The sequence below is a fragment of the Nicotiana attenuata genome, unplaced genomic scaffold (assembly GCF_001879085.1).
Source record: "Nicotiana attenuata strain UT unplaced genomic scaffold, NIATTr2, whole genome shotgun sequence".
Classification (NCBI taxonomy): domain Eukaryota; kingdom Viridiplantae; phylum Streptophyta; class Magnoliopsida; order Solanales; family Solanaceae; genus Nicotiana; species Nicotiana attenuata.
Window position 1 is genome coordinate 58,306 of NW_017674996.1, and position 16,872 is coordinate 75,177.

The 16,872-nt window shown below is 37.4% G+C and overlaps 1 pseudogene; it reads right to left on the minus strand.

The window, feature by feature from the left end:
- Window positions 1-4,196: 4,196 nt before the first annotated feature.
- On the minus strand, window positions 4,197-15,287 carry LOC109219553 (annotated as a pseudogene).
- Window positions 15,288-16,872: the final 1,585 nt, after the last annotated feature.

The window sequence follows — 16,872 nt, forward strand, 5'->3', positions numbered from 1 at the left end:
AATTTTAACCCTTAAAAGTTTGCAAACTATTAAGTACTTAACTATCAATAACATTGAAAAAGAAAAATATAACTTAATTTAAAAAAAAAATATATATATATATATATAGCCCAACCCCGTTAAGCCCGAACCCGTACGGGCCCTATAGAACCCGAAAAATCCCAGCCCGCCAACAACCCGGCCCGAAACCGAACGGGCTGACATTTTTTGTGTCCAGCCCGTCCGATAAACAGGTATACATATATATAATCCAAAACGACAGGGATTCAGTTGAACAACCTTTCTTCTGCTCTGCCACTAATCAAGTGGGTAAAAACTATTTAAAGCCTGTGAACAATGAACAAAATGGATCACCTCAGCTGAAAAGCCTGTGAACTAATTTTGTGCTATAATAGAAAGGTCAGAGAGATTGGAAGCCTTTTACCTCTAGAATATCACTATTAGAGCCACGTTTCGATCCCGGGACCTGTGGGTCAAGGACCCACCACGCTTCCGCTGCGCCACTATCATTTTGTTGTTAGTCATCTGCTGCGAATTACTTCTGGTAAATGTTTGCATATGATGCGTAGTTTTCCGGATTTACCTTGACTAGGCTGTTCAAACTTCAAAGAGAAATCCTCTAGCTTAAAAAATAAATGGACGATCCTTTATCTTGATGCGCTTTTGTGTTTAAAGTAGATTTACCAACATTATTTGACTCGATTTAGTGTATTATTAAGTATTAACTAATTTGGTGTATTTTTTTTGTGAAAATTTAAATATTTTAAATTTCTGTTTTCTCTTGTGCACTTTTCATATTGCTCCTATTTAGAGGGTGTTTGGCTAGGCTTATAAGCTGGTCAAACTAGCTTATAAACACTTTTTGGCTTATCTACGCGTTTGGTAAAATTAAATGTGCTTATAAATTAAGTGCTTATAAGCCAAAAATAAGTCAAAAGCCGTAAGTTGGTCTCCCCCAACTTATCAAATTTCAGCTTATAAGCACTTTAAGTTTGACCAAAATATTAACTATTCTATCTCTAAAATACTTCTTTTTAAAACAAAACTCTTCGCATATCCAGTTCTACAGCTCCATATTATTAATTTCAGCACTTTTATCCAAACACGTAACTGCTTATTATTTAAATCTGCTTCAGCACTTAAAAGTACTTTTCAGCACCTAATGTTTATCAGCTACTCTAAATCAGCTAAGCCAAACGAGCTCTTAGTCTTTTTTATTCAGTATCCTCAGGTTCAAAGTCCATTATCATTAACATGGTATTTTAATTAGATCAATCTGTGATGTTTGCGTACTCAATATATGGCAATCAATATCATATTATTTTACGATACAGATGTATAAAATGATAAGAAATTTCATTCAATCTGCTTCGTCTAGAGATCTTTGATGAGATTTGCACCACTTTACAAGCAGAATTAAGGAGAACAAAATTGCATTACGCTTCACTATGTTTAGGAGTAACGTTAAGTTAAACAAAGAAATATTTGCTCCTAATCCATCTCTGCTCTCTCAGAATTCTCTGTAAATCACCTATACATTCTCCTCTACAAGGAGAAAAAACTCAATGAAAAAATCCACTTTCTAAACCTATCATCTTTGTTCTCTTCGAACACTAATTACATCAAAGAACACTGCACATGTATACCAATGCTTTTGGTTTGCAACTCTAAACCTTCTCAGTTCTCATTCAAGAATGACTCGGTGATCTATTGGTCATTGCTAATCACAGACATCCAGTTGGACCTCCCTTACTCTTTATTAACTATAAAATATTAAGTAAAAGCCTCAATAAGTTGACTAAAATAATATATTGGCTAAGTGCCTAAATTAGGGGAAGTACACAGTTAGCCACCAATTAGAGATGTCTTTACTCTTTAGCCACACTTTAAAATATATTTACTCTTTAGCCAGTGCTTAATAAATTTTTACTCGCCGGACGAAAATACCTCTGTGCTAGACATTGGCGCTGTGTAAATATTAAGGACATGGTATACTTAACTTATGAAGGTTGTGTAAATATTAAATATCATGTATTGCACCTTCCGTTGTTAAACATTAGGACATCATGTCCTTAACTTCATATGTGCAGTGTAAATGTTAAGGACATGACGTCCTTAACTTCATATGTGCCGTGTGAATATTAAGACATAATGTCCTTAACTTGTACTTGCACCTTCTGTTGTTAAACTTTAGGACCTCATATCCTTAACTTCTTATGTGCAGTGTAAATGTTAAGCACTTGGTGTCTTTAACTTCATGTGTGCAGTGTAAATGTTAATGACATAGTGTCCTTAACTTTATGAGCATTGAGTAAATATTAAGCACAAAGTGTCATGTATTTGCACCTACTATTGTATACTTTAGGACATCATGTCCTTAACTTCACATGTACAGTGTAAATATTAAAAATATGGTGTCCTTAACTTCATATGCGCAGTGTAAATATTAAGGACACCATGTCCTTAGTATTTACATAGCATTCATGAAAGGGTATAAAAACGTCTTTTTCTATAATTGTAATTAGTAATGGCTATTTTTGCTCATCATTAAATACTGAATAAAAACTAAATACCATGTTAAAAGGTGGTTATCCCACGCCATTTCTACCCTAAATTATATATCACTAGATAATAAGAAAGTAAAAAGGGAAATTACCAGCTATGTCCATTTATAGGTAGCTCATTACAAAAGTTGGCCAATTGATAAAATATTACTAATATTAGCCAAATTAGCCAATTAGCTATTTGTAGCAAAAAAATATCAAAATTTTATTTTATTTTGAGCATTAGAATAGATTGGGCACAACTTAAGGAGCTTGAATCTCAATTTTGGGACGATTTGGTGAAGTTTTGAGGTGGTTTGAATTGAAAATTCGAAGTAAAACTCGAACATGAAAAAAAATTATGTGTATCACACTGTGTACCATTTGTGTATCACATATGTATCATATCTGTATCTATTGTGTATCACATGTATATCCGTGTATATCTATGCGTGAGATACATGCGTGATACATGTTTGATACATGTGTCGCAAAAGACTTTTTTGAACTCGATTTAATTACGAATTTTGATACAAAATCAGTCCAAATCACCTCCAATCTTCCTCAAATTTTGTAAATTGACTTGTCTATATATTTTCAATGAATTTCAACTATACCCATTGAAAAAGTTCCTTTTTTGTTTAGATTTTTGGAATATTGTATATATTTTTTGTATTTCATCATCTTATTTGCTATCTCATCCATAAAATTTCCTTTCCGTCTTGTATCTACTGTTGCTAATCACGCCTAAAAATATGGAATGTGATTTTTGCATGTGATTCTTTGAGAGAAAGAACCCTATTATTTGGTTTTTCAATTTTTGTTGGCTAGTTTTGGTAAGTCTATGATTAATGGTTAGAAGTTAGTAAGTTGAAATTTATTTGGGACATTTGTGTAAGTTTTCCAAGTAAAAATAGCACGAGATAGCCAGTTCTCGGACCAATCATTGAAAAATAGCAGTGTTTGCAAAGTCATTGAAAAATAGCCACTATTTTGCTGCAACACGAAAAGTTCCAGCATAATATACTGGAAATTGATGCACCTGTATATGAACTTCCAGCATATTATGCTGGAACTCCAACACACGAAAAGTTCCAGCATAATATACTGGAGATTGGAGCACCTGTGTATGAACTTCCAACATATTATGTTGGAGGAAGTGCAGTATATTATACTGGAAGTGCAATATATTATACTAGAACTCCAGTATAATATACTAGACTTCCAGTATATTATGCTAGAATACTTTTTGAATTTTGAACACTATTTTCATTCAAATTTATCTTGACATGAAAAAGTAGCTAAATTTCAATTAGTTTTGAAACTGTGGCTATTTTTTAATTATTACTTGTAAATCTGGCTATTTTTTTATTTCACCAAATAAGAAAGAACTACAAATTTCATGTTAAGGGGTCGGTTGTATGCGTAATACTTGTGGCCCAATAGGCAATACAAAGACCAATTGATCTATATTTAACTCCATCGGTTTGCTCCATTGCCCAAAGAGAAGTGAATCGCCACTACTAACAGCTTTTGAATCATTCAAATGCACCATACTAACAAATAACCACCTTGGTAAAGATAGAAGCTGAAGGGAATGGTCAGATATGCACCTAAGATTTCAAGACAATGCATATATATTATCGATATACGCCATTTGAACTTAGGCATAAATATTACTTTGAAAAAGAATGCAATTGCATGCATCGATCGAGCTAAAAGCAGCATTTGACTTGCAATAATTGCAAATACAGAATCCATTGACTATGGAATAATGGGAATGACTATTGGCTACACCCAGAGACTCGGTGCAAACGCTATGTGAATATGTTAAGTACTTTCATTGACTATACCTGCAAGTGCTTTGACAGACCACCCAAAAAAATGACACAACTACTGACTCATTCAAATTAATTTGACCGAAAGGCTGGCACCCCAAGCTTGGTACCTACCACCAAAGAAAAGCCTGCGGCCATTGTAGATCTGCAAAACCAATGATACATAATTCTGCTGAGGCACACACGCACAAACATCAAACGTAGAAAGAATGCATATCCACCTATAAGTACCTTTTTTGGCTTCTGAAACTGAACCATGCTTTGTTTTAAGTTATTTAAAGGACCTTCTACCAAGCATTCATGCTCCTGACAGGTATGTTAAAGTATGAGTATCTCAAGGCGTAATACACTAAAGAAAAATATTGAAGTGATTCCAAAGTTTAAAACAACAATGATGTCATCAGACAAACTCATCAATACAACACCCTCTTCCAAAGAGAATTGGCCCAAATATAACACGCAACGAACCAAATGTCAAAATTTTCAGTTCAATAACACCTTTTTCTTGACATGGTAAGTTCAATAACACCTAGCGTAGAATAATCGTGAAATGCAGCCTATTATGCAATAGGCATTTAAAACCAACATCAAAACATAAAATATCGATACAAAAGGTCCTTAACATTCTTTTCTCAGAAATATTTAAGAAATTACCTTGTAATGTGTCAACAAGCCATTCCAGAGAGGCTGCTTGCTCAAAACTTTAGGATTTCCTAAAATAACAATTCCATAACGAGCACGTGTAAGAGCAACATTAAGCCTGCGAGGATCATTAAGAAACCTGATACCCTGAAAGGACAAGCAAGTAACAATAAGTCAGCAGTTACTTATAAGACACTGAAAAGAGGGGTAAGAATTGGCCAGCATGTTTATCGGTTACATGACTTTATGGCCAGAACAACCAAATAAAAATTCAGAAACTCAAGTCCACCTCTTGCACACCCAAATCAAAGAGGGTGAAACTAGCCTTTTCACATTCATACTGAACCAAAATGGTATCAAATTAACATGGACAGTCTGTGAGAACAGATAATTATTGGATATCAATACCAACCTGATGTTCATTGCTCCTGACACAAGACAAAATGATATAATCTTTTTCCCTTCCTTGAAATGAATCTACACTTGCAACCTGAAGAGAGGAATTACTCTCACTTTATAGGAAGAATTTAAGGAGAACCATACGTAGCCCCTCTATTCACACCATACCTCAATTTCCTTGTAAAGCTGCTGCCTTAAAGCACCATTCTAGACATGTAATTTACGATGTATGCTCGTTGACCCTCATATGGTGTTATAACTCCAATCTGGCAATTTACATGTAAAAATAGTTACATACAAATGACTTAAACTCTTAGGTACTTTTGATTTCTGAGAAAAGGAAAGGACAGTACTGAAAAGCAAACTTCCCTGCCATTTTTATGCATATGGTAAGTAGGAAAGGGTGAGTGAAGTTTTAAAAACTTATTGATAAATTAAGTCTTGCTAATTTTGAAGGAGCGTGCTTTCTCTTGAACTTCCCTTTTCCTTTTAAAGGGAAGATAATAAATATATGCTTGAAAATGATCTTCCTATCTCTACTTTTTATTCTGCAGAAATTTTGCAGCAACTTCCTCCGCATCCAAAGGGCATGTTGAAAAACTAAACGCCATACCTGACTAGGGACTACACCACTCTTGAGGAATGTAGTCACTATCTTCTCAACGTTGGCCGCTTCTGTTCTATTTAGATAGGAAGTTCCACTAGCACTTATCTCCTCTTGTCCCATCTATAGAGATTAACAACTGAGTATGACTTCATACAACAAATACACAAAATAGAAAGCGGAAAAGAAATCGTCAACCTAATTTCTACAACACTTAACCCTTAGTATCTTCATGGCCATAGCAGTAATATCTAAGATAATCAAATGAGAACAGAAACAAAACATAACTTCTTCTCACTCCAAAAAGGACAGCAAGAAATCAGCTAGACCAATAGAGAATACCTGGACATAAAAGAACATGGGACGGTTGGGTACAGGCCAAGGAAAATCAATGCCTAATGATTGCCTCTCGTTGATGGTTACACCATTTTGAAGAGTACCTTCATAAAAGCTATTCGAGGGAAACTCTGAAAGTGCAGGATGCATACGGTATTGTACCTGATATTGCATTTTAATGGAAAGCAGAACCAACATTATATATCATTTGAGGAAAATATAAACCCTGTTGTTACGCAAAAAAAGAGGAAGCAGAAGAGAAGGTATAAACAAACAGTAAAGAGGGGCCTGAACGGCATACACGACAATAAAGTTAACAGTAATAAATTCAAAGAGGAAGGAACAGTCAATCAAGAAAAGTAACGTAGCCTACTCTGAAAATCTAGTAAAAAGGTTCTTTTACAGTCAGTTCATTCTATAAAATACTAGATGTTGTTCAGCAGCTGCAAGCACAAAAGTGGCATTGGCAGATGATCTGGAAGACTATAGTCCCAATAGAATTGGCCTGTTTTGGTCGGCTAATATCTCATGAAGCATGCCGGACTCGAGAAAATTTAATGAGAAGGGGTTGGATAATGCGCAGCAGAAGTTATTTGTGTGAGAAAGCTTGTGAATCTGTGGACCATAATTTTGTGCATTTAGAATCTACGTGGCAGGTGTGGGCCATGTTCAGGCTAAATATGGCACCCATTGGGCAAGTCCTAAGAAATTCAGGAATGTGTAGAGTGTGCTGGGAAACTACATGTCCAGAAGCATCCCTAAAGATCTGGAGAGTTATTCCTCTTAGCATAGCTTGGACTATATGGAAAGAAAAAAATAAGAGGTGTTTTGAAGGCAAGTAGGAGCAGCTGCAGTCTGTGAAATATAGTTGTCTGCATTATTTGTACTATTAGAAAGATGGAAGTGTTGTCAAGAATTTACATAACATGCTAGACTGCTTAGGATATTAATGTTTTTAAGCCAGCAAATATTTCTGTATTTTCACCATATCATCTTGATACTGTTTTTAATAAAATCTTCACCTTATAAGAAAATAGAAAAAGTAAGGCAGCAGAGTTAACTATGACTGTTTTTGTCGGGCAAATGAAGAAGGCTACAATTGAATAGCATAGAAACTCAACAGCTGAGTTGTAAGTTTAAGCAGGATAGCAACTTGCTAGTCCGCAACACAATTTGGTATGAAGCAGGGGGGAAATCACAAACCTTTAAAACTAGAAATATTTTCTTTTTTTATCCTCCACATATTGAAGAAACAGTGTCCCATTGAAGAAATTTTGAATGCTAGTGTCCCTACCATCCCACTCACAAAAAACATTTTAAAACAAGAAAGAAGAAAGGTGAGTCTTCAGAAAACACGTGAGCGCTTTAAATCTCTACACAACATTATGAGGAATAAGGCCAAAACCTGGAACACACAATTCAATCTAACCTCATCAATCCCAGAAATGCTAATATAAAAAAACTGGCCAGAAAATCACCTGCAACCTAATTGGCTTCACTCTCAGTAAAACAAGGCGTTCAAACAGAGATTGAGCAAGTCCAGCACGAGCAGCTTTCTTGCACATAATGACAGGTCCAAGCTGGCAGTGATCACCAACAAGGACAACCTAGCACACAAATTAGAGTAAGCATCTGCCCATCAGTATAGCATATCTTAATATGAAATATATATATATTTTGATAAAGTTAACCTTAATATGAAATATATTGCAGTAGTTACCTGCTTGGCTCCAAGAACCAAAGGAATAAGGCATTCAGGTTCAGCTGCTTGAGTGGACTCATCAATGAGCACCTAACATGAGGTCACATAGCAGAGATATCGAAACCAGCAAGGAAACAACCAGATGAATAGAAAAACACACAAAAATGAGGCACAAATAAATGGATAAAAAAATGAAAAAAGACCTAAAGATCCTCAACATCTTATTCTAAGGTGAACCAACCTGACGGAATCTAAAATTCGCCAATCTAGGATCTCCAGCACCAACACAAGTGCAACAAATCACATCAGCCTTTGAGCTATCTCCCTCTCTGTTGCCCGCTTCAGACCAATATATTTCTTCTCATCACTGCTGGAGAGTTCTCCTGAACATCGATAAATCAAATGAATTTGGATAATGCGCACACATTTAGCAATGCTGCTAATAAAGGATCGAGTATGATCATAGAAAACCAAAGACTTCAAGCTAACAAATCCTTACACAAATTGAAACACCAATATCCATGAAGCATAAACAAACTAGAAGGGAACACCAACCTTGTTCATCCTTCAATTGCTGTAACTTGTGAAGTTCACTCTTCTCGGATGTGTCGAGATGACGAACCTACATGGACAAAGGATTATAGAATGAAAGGAGAGAAAAAGATATACATGCACTGAAAGGAAACTTATTCATACAAGTTTGAAAATTAGCAAGAACTAACCTGATAATGAAGGGTTAAATGCTCAACAGGAGAACTGACAGCTTCTCTTGACTTAGCACAGAGCCTGACAACCTGAGAGAAAAGAATTCAGAGGAAAAAAGCTGAAATATCATATATACGATTACGTTTCTGCTCATTTTCTGTGATTCCCACATTCCAATACTTTTTAAGTTCTGTTTCTCTTTCCTTGTGCACCGGGCTGCCCTTTCCTTTTTTCCTTTAGTTGTGTGGTTATGTAACAATCAGCAAGATGCCTTCAGATTATGGAAAAGCACTCCTTCTAACCAGTCAACATAAGGAAAGGGGACAGAGGCGGGGGAAAGGGAATATGTTATGTCAAAAAGGCAAGGAAGAACAGTCTAAGATTCAGTAGGATACTTCCATTATACAACAATGAGTGCCAAAGAAACAGGTGTTGATAACCAAGCAAAAATAGTGACTGGAACTGTTAGGAATTCTAAGTTGCTCGGACACGGGTGCGGAAATCCGACACAGGTACGGATCTAGACGTCAGATCCTTCAAGATGTAAATTCTAAGATTTCAGAATATGGATCCAAGTACGGGTACGGGTGTGGGGATCCAGCTAAAAATAATTCAAAAAAATAAAAAATATCTCTAAATTATGAGAAATTTGGTGGAACACTTACGTATAGCTTGTAAAGTGTGGATTTCTTTTTTATTCTCAAGTTGTAGATAAGTAAAGGATTGATTTCCTAGATAAGATAAGCTATTTTCTTCTAATTTACCCTAGTTTTGGTTCTGATTTCGAGAATCAGATTGTGTCTCATCTGAAATAATTTTTCCGTTCGTTGTGGTCAAAGTACCCAAAATTGTTTGACCAAAGGATCCCATACCCACACCCATACTAGTGTCGTGTCGACACGGGTGCCGCACCTAAACTGCCGTGTCGGAGCAACTTAGGTTAGGATAGTTCAATGAAAGCTATCCAGCAGAGGGGGATACACACACAAATGCTAGTGCCTCACCTTCAGACCAGTAGCACTTATTTTCTCTGCTAATTGGTCCACAGCGGCGTTACTGGGTGCACAGACCAAAACCTGATGAGAAAGTCAAAGAAACAACGGGGAACATGATCAAAATCAAGAGTTTAACATTGAAGACTAAATCAACTTGTATACCAATTAAACTTACTGACCCTGGCCTTGCTTGGCCATATGATACACGATGGCAGCCGAGGTGACAGTTTTCCCCGTACCAGGTGGACCCTGAATTAAACTGACGGGCTTCTGGAGAACACTTACTACAGCAAAAACCTACAATACAAACATGTATAATAAGACATTGGAGATGTGATGAGGCGAGCATTTCTTTTCCTTTTTTATTTTTGGGGGTTGGAGTAAGTGGATTTCAGGCACCACCTTCACGCCAATTAACTAACAGCTGAGGGGAGGGAAAATCCATAAGAAGCGGGAACAAACAAGACCGCCAGCAAATTGGATATAGAATTCTGCCAATGCGTAGTTCCACATGGAGACATTCACGAAGCAAGAAGCTAAAATTTTCAAAAGCAAAATCTCAAAAGTCAGGCAACATGACCATGTGCAGCTATATCTATGCACAAGTGTGCACATGTCTAAAATAAATCCCATAACCTCTTTTTCTAAGGAGTGCACTTGCAACAATTCCAGTTGCCCAAAGTACATACCAAAAATATTGGAAAACGGGTAGAAGCAAGATGGATATCGAAACTAGATAGATAAAACTGCTGTTTGAGAAACAAGAATAGAAGCAGCTATACGTTCAAAGAAAGAGAGAACCGCCAACCTGAGACGCGTTAATCTCTGGAAGACCAGGAGCACCAAAACGGCGAGGAAGTGTATTCCGGACCATCTGCATCTCAACTTCATGACCTAACAGGTGATGGTAAATATACCTGAATGGTAGAATCAACGAATCAAATATAAGTATTCTCATTAGAAAGTTATAATCTGGCTGACACAAGCAAAGTTATTTGCTAAAATTCCACAAGTATGGAAAAAACAGCTACACAACAAGACTGGACAGCAAAGCAAGGTGAATTATCTTAACATTCAGCAACAGCAAAGTAAAGCAGGAACACTCAATTCTTTCAACATAAACGCATAAATCACAGTATATGAATACTCACAAGTCAGAAAGCAACTATGAGATGTATCTATTTAAGAATGCGAGATGTAAAAGTACAAATTTGAGCAGAATAACACAAATAAGAGGAAAAAGATGTCACTCACCCACTGACACTTGTCTCGTCCACTGCAAAAGTTTTCATTGCAGTCTGCATCCTATCAAAGCTCGTACTCTTCCAAACAAAATCAACACTGAACCCATGGGTCACATCAACCGGAACTCCCTGCAAGACAGGAACAGTGCGACGAATAAGAACACATAATGCGAAGTAACATTTGGGTTAGTCAGGAAAGGATGACAAGAAAATTTAAAAAGAAAATCCTAAAACTAATGTACCTGACTGGCACGAAGCTCAAGGGCAACCTCTTCTTGAGCAGTTAATTTTATCTGAATATGGACGAAACCATTCACCAGAGAGTGTCTTAGTCAAAAAAGGGCTAAAAGACGCAAATATAAATGCAGAAGAATGCACTTCTCCTTCTGACTAAGTCATCGTGTATGTGTTAAGGGTGTTTACAGCCTTAAGGAGACTCAATATCTTTTCCCTTCTAAAAAGAGTGAGATCAAGACAAAGGTCCATACCACATGGCCCACTGACTGCCAAGCTGGATGAGCTGCATCCCCTGAATAACGCAATCGTAGCTCATCACCAGGTACAAGACGTAACTCATTGTCTTCCTAAAAGAACAGCACCCTATGTTCAGTCCAGGTGAGTCAAGACACAAAAGAAATCCCACCTCAAGAAAGAATCGGCTATGACAGAAATGTGACATCACAAGAATCTCATGCTTGATGAGAGTCAATAGAGACAACTTTTATGAGGATAACTTATACCTTCGCGAAAACAAAATATGCAACACGCTTCTTGTTGAGACCAATATCCCATCGAATAGTGATGTCATCTTTACTTTGAGACTCTTTCATCATCTACCAAATAGAAATAAAATCCGAAAGCTTCGTCAGTTAAGCAGTATTAAACCTTAACAAAAGAAAAATTATACAAGACGGAGAAAAAACACTATCAGCAGGTTATTTGACACGGAAAGAACGCATCTTTCCCAAAAGGAAACAGTGTGTTAGATTGATCGGCTACAGAATTCAAGCAAAAAACGAAAGAAAGAAGTATCTCATAATTTAGAGACTACACGGATTTAGGAGCAAATGTAAGGTTAGTTATCACTTCAGACTATTGCATAGACCATACTAACATGCAACTTTACTAGTACTACACCAACGAAAGGAAAGGAAGCCCTACACTATTGAAAAGAAAAATACAAGGTAAATATCCACTAAAGGAAAACAAATAACATTTTAGGATGAAACAAAAAGCCAAGAAAAAGAAGCAATATAATGTACTCAAAATTCAGCAAGTAATATCATCTAAATGGCTGACATGCCTTATCATAGTCAGCTTCAAGATTGATCAGCGGTGCAAATATGTTTTGATACTACATTAGAAGGATAAGCCGGATTTAGTTAAATGTCAACCACAGAAGTTAATGTATACAATCCAGGGCAAATATTACAGAGCATTCACTATACATCAAAAGCTTAACAAAATAGGATAGCAATCTCTACTAGACACCTGATAGGCATCTTCATACTTCAATCCAACAGGCTGAGGTTCATCATCCACAGCTGGCTTCTCAAGATCTTCCAGGGTAGCGTCAGGATTTGTCTTCCACAATTCTTCAATTTTGTTTACTTGTTGAGCACTAATTTGGCGTGCCCGCAACTGTTCTTGCTCTGACGGGACCTGCAGCAGGCAACAGATTATAGAAACAGGAGGGGAGCAAAACTCATAAAGCACCACAAGGGGAAACAAAAAAGCGTAACCCAAACCTTAACGAGCCACTGCAAGAAACACCTGTCATCGATAAGGGGGCACCACTGACTCAGATCCCAATTCATATCCTTCAATGCGTTAACACTTAGACATGGTTCCCTACAGAGGAGAACAAACACTCTCTGTCTTGGCAGAGATGAAACCAAGAAGAAAGACATTCCGACATCCACAGTTGTAGCACTCCAGAATTGTTTCTCCCAGTGGACTGTCTTTATGAAGGCATACCTCCTAGTGTTTAGCTCGAACCTATGGTGAATGTTGTAGAATAAACTTAGTAAATTCCAAGTGTCTTGTTTCTAGAGTGAGAATGACAGATGTACCAACTACAGGAAACTCCAAGAGTACAGCTATCCAATAAATATAGCTCTTAATATATATATATATATATATATATATATATATATATATATATATATATATATATATATATATATATATATATATATATGTTGATTCGCTTGTGGGTTCTCGTTGCTCTAGTCTGTCATAACCTCACTCAAATGTATATCAGGTGTGCCTTTGAGTTCCCGCTCTTTCATTGCTTCACCAGTTTCAGAGGGTCTCTTTACATGTATGGTCGTACAAGTTTTATAAGAAATCTTTTTACTCATAATTTTCTAGCGCGCTTTCTTTTTTTGCGTGTATTAGCCCCTTAATATTTAGATAGCTAGATTCATCCCTTTCTTTGAGATCTAATCCGTATAGTATTTGTGAACATTGTGATTGTTTAATTGTTCTGCTTTTTTCTCTCCCGCACTACCCAGTTAGTCTGCTCTGCTGTACTCTCTATGAGACCTGCCTTCTTCGTGTGGTTGGGAGGTTGTGAGGCGCTTCAGTACTGTTTAGGCTTTACCAGGCTTGATGTCACTACGGATTCACTTCAAGATCACTGGGTCCCCTTCTGTGATGAGATGCGTGGTTTAGGCTCTCTCACCTTATGCACCATATCCTAAATCAATAGTTGTGAGCTCTTGACCCCATAACTCAATCACGTCACGTGGGGAGGCTTCAGGGAGGCGTAAAGAGACTATTCTGGTTTATAAGGCCTCTGGGGTTGCTCGACTTTGACTCAACGATGGTGATATAACATTGTAAGGCTCTTAAATGGCTGATTTTTTTACCCAGGATGAGGAACAAAAGCTACTTTCTTATAAGAGTCCAACTCATGAGGAAGCTTCCTAGAGCCACGCTTGGACGAGGTGAATAAGCATGTCATAATTACCGAGTGGTCAAAAGATTTTCGGGGAGGATTTGGGCACTGTTATGATTGCTAAATTACAGTATTATGTTCAAACATTAATTCTCTTCTCAGTAGGAGTACCTTTTGGTGGCAATATGAATAGTAAGAATTGGATTCTCACGAACTATTGAACTAGTGAGTAGTATATCTTATGCGAATATTCTATATAGGGACTCACTTTCACACACATCATAGTGGCTTCATATTAAAATGCTCAGAGAATACTGGGCAAGAACTAACCTAATTTCTGCCAGGCAGGTGCCGGGGATTGCTTCAGGCTTAAGGTCTTTGCAGGGTGATTAGGCTTTTGTGCTCAGCCTTGTAATATTAGATATTGTTATCACTGGAAGTGGCTCTGAAGGTCATCCATGCCCTTGCCCAAGATTGAGAGCTGAAGAGGACCGCAGGAGTTGGTTATGCTGGTGAGTAGTTGGAGTTGGAGACAGAAAATCTCGGAGGAGGAGATTATTGAGCCAAGAGCAGCTTACGTCAGATAGTAGAGATTTGATAAGAACTAGTCCTATCGTGGATTGTGTGCTCGAGTTGTGAAAGTTTTTGTCGTTGGTTAAATTTTTCTTCACGTTTTCAGAGAACCTTTGCCTGAAAGTCAGTGGAATTGGGTTTGTATTAGTAACTGTGATGGGCCCTGTTCCGACGCTCCTTTCCTGGTTTTACGAGTGATTCTTGGTTCGGAATCACACTTTGTGTGTGTGTGTGTCCTCCTTCGTCAATCTACTCCTCAACCGATTAATTCTGGAAGCTGTGCTTGTGACAACACTGGCCATGAGCTGGTTAGTTATTGTAATATTAGCTAAGATGTATTAGTCTTCTTTTGTAGCTCGTTTAGATTTTAGTCGGGTCTATTAGTAAAAGCACGTGCTTGGGTTTGATTCCTCTAGTTTGGTTTCCTTTTGGTTCTCATGTGTTACGCGCTATCTTTCCTCTTATCTCTTGCACGTGGCGTAGCAACACCAGAAACACAATTACAATTATACTACCACACTGCCGGCCATACAGGGCTCTAAGCAGGTCTGGAATATATGGTTGGATCTGGTTGTGTTGCCCCTGCCCCGCTTCTACACACTTGCTTCGTTTCTTTCCTCGGCGGGTCCCTTTGCGTTTCCTTCTCCCCAACGGGCTTTTCCCCCTGCTCCTTTCACCACTCGGAGTTTCATTCGTAACTTTCTCATTTTTTTCACATGCGCATATACCTTGACAGACGTTCTGATGACATCCACACTTTTCTACAGAATTTGTGTACTGAAAAAGCGCATGAACAGTTACCATGCGCACGGAACGCTTTCCGGTTAATGCTCAAGAGGCGTCTGACTCGATCCCCTGTATCTCATATTTCACCCCGCTCTGTTTTGTTTGATGTTTCTGCTCATTTTCGATTAGACGTCGTCTGATTTTATATTTTAATTTTCTCAGTGTCTTCCCTGCACCCTCATTTCTGATCCTAGTGCCAGTCTGCGGAATGCTATGTAAGTCCACGTACCCGACTAGAGTTCTGGGTGTGAGTGTGTATCCAATTATGCTCCACACCGAGTTGTGACCTAAAACTTTCGCTCTTGTCGCTCGTGAGGAGGTCCATATGGCATCACTATGTCTGGTTAAGATCTTTCTGGACAGTTTGTGCAAGCCGTGCTTCCATCCAATTTGGTAGATCAGCGCATTCATTTTGATATCGTCCGCGAAAAACTCTACTGATAAATTGCGTTACTCGTTGAGAAGAAAACACACACCTTCACACCATCTTAATTGGTCAAGTAGCAGTTTCAGCATCAGAATCCACGATAGAAAGGCGGAAGCATGACTATATAATAAGGGTATTTCATGATGTTTTCAGTGTTCTGATATGTGAACGATCATTATATGAATGTGTTTAGAATTAGAATTTATATGGAAGTTGAGCTGTTTATCTCCTGGATTCGATGTAAAGTTTTAGCACAAGAGCATGTTCATTTTATCTTCAAGTTCCATAGATGCCTACTTTACAGTAATTTCACTTAATTAAGTGCTGAAGTTGTTGGACCTGAAATTGGGTTTTGAATTGATTGTCTATGTTAGTACCGAATCAAGTCTTCAGTCGTCAATATAATTATTAATTCACTTGTGAGAGTGTTCATTATGTTCGGATTTGTGGTGCTTGGATTTGCTCTCGTCATTATGTTTTTTTCCCCCCTGGTCCCCACGTTTTACCCATAACCCAACATTTTTCTTGTTCTCATCCACTGATTAGAGATCAAATCAACGAAAGATTGTCCTTGAGATGCCATGATAAGCCAGCGAAATCCTCATTTATATTTAATGTCGTGTGCAATTTCCTCTGCCACATATATTTTTGGGTACCACACAAACATCCTTTCTGAAAAGTAAAAAATGAGAAATTTATTGGTAAGAGACTAATCATGAAAAGCCTGCCAGACAACTTCTCTCCAAACGTCTTAAGAAACACTGATTTGAAGCGCCTCAGCCTAGGATTTTAGATGTTTATATGTACGTGTAATTTATATAGTGTAATTGCAGTGTATTGTATGTAATTGTAGATTTTGTGTAATGGATCTATGATCTGTTATGAAGCCTCACCGTAAGAATTTACCTGTTTCTAGTGTAACTGTAGTTAGTTTGTAGTTTATGTAGAAATTTCACGATTAATTGTAGTCTAAAATGTATATATAACTGTATGACATGAATTGTGGATGATGTGTTTTCCTGTTTGCCCTGTACTGTAGGTAAATTTAGTTATTTTTATATTAGGTACTTTAACTTTAGGTAATTTGTTACATTCACTCGTAGTTATTCTTATATGTAGGTACTTAACTGTAGGTATTTTTAGATGTTTAATCCTCCAGGGGGGGAGTTTTATGTA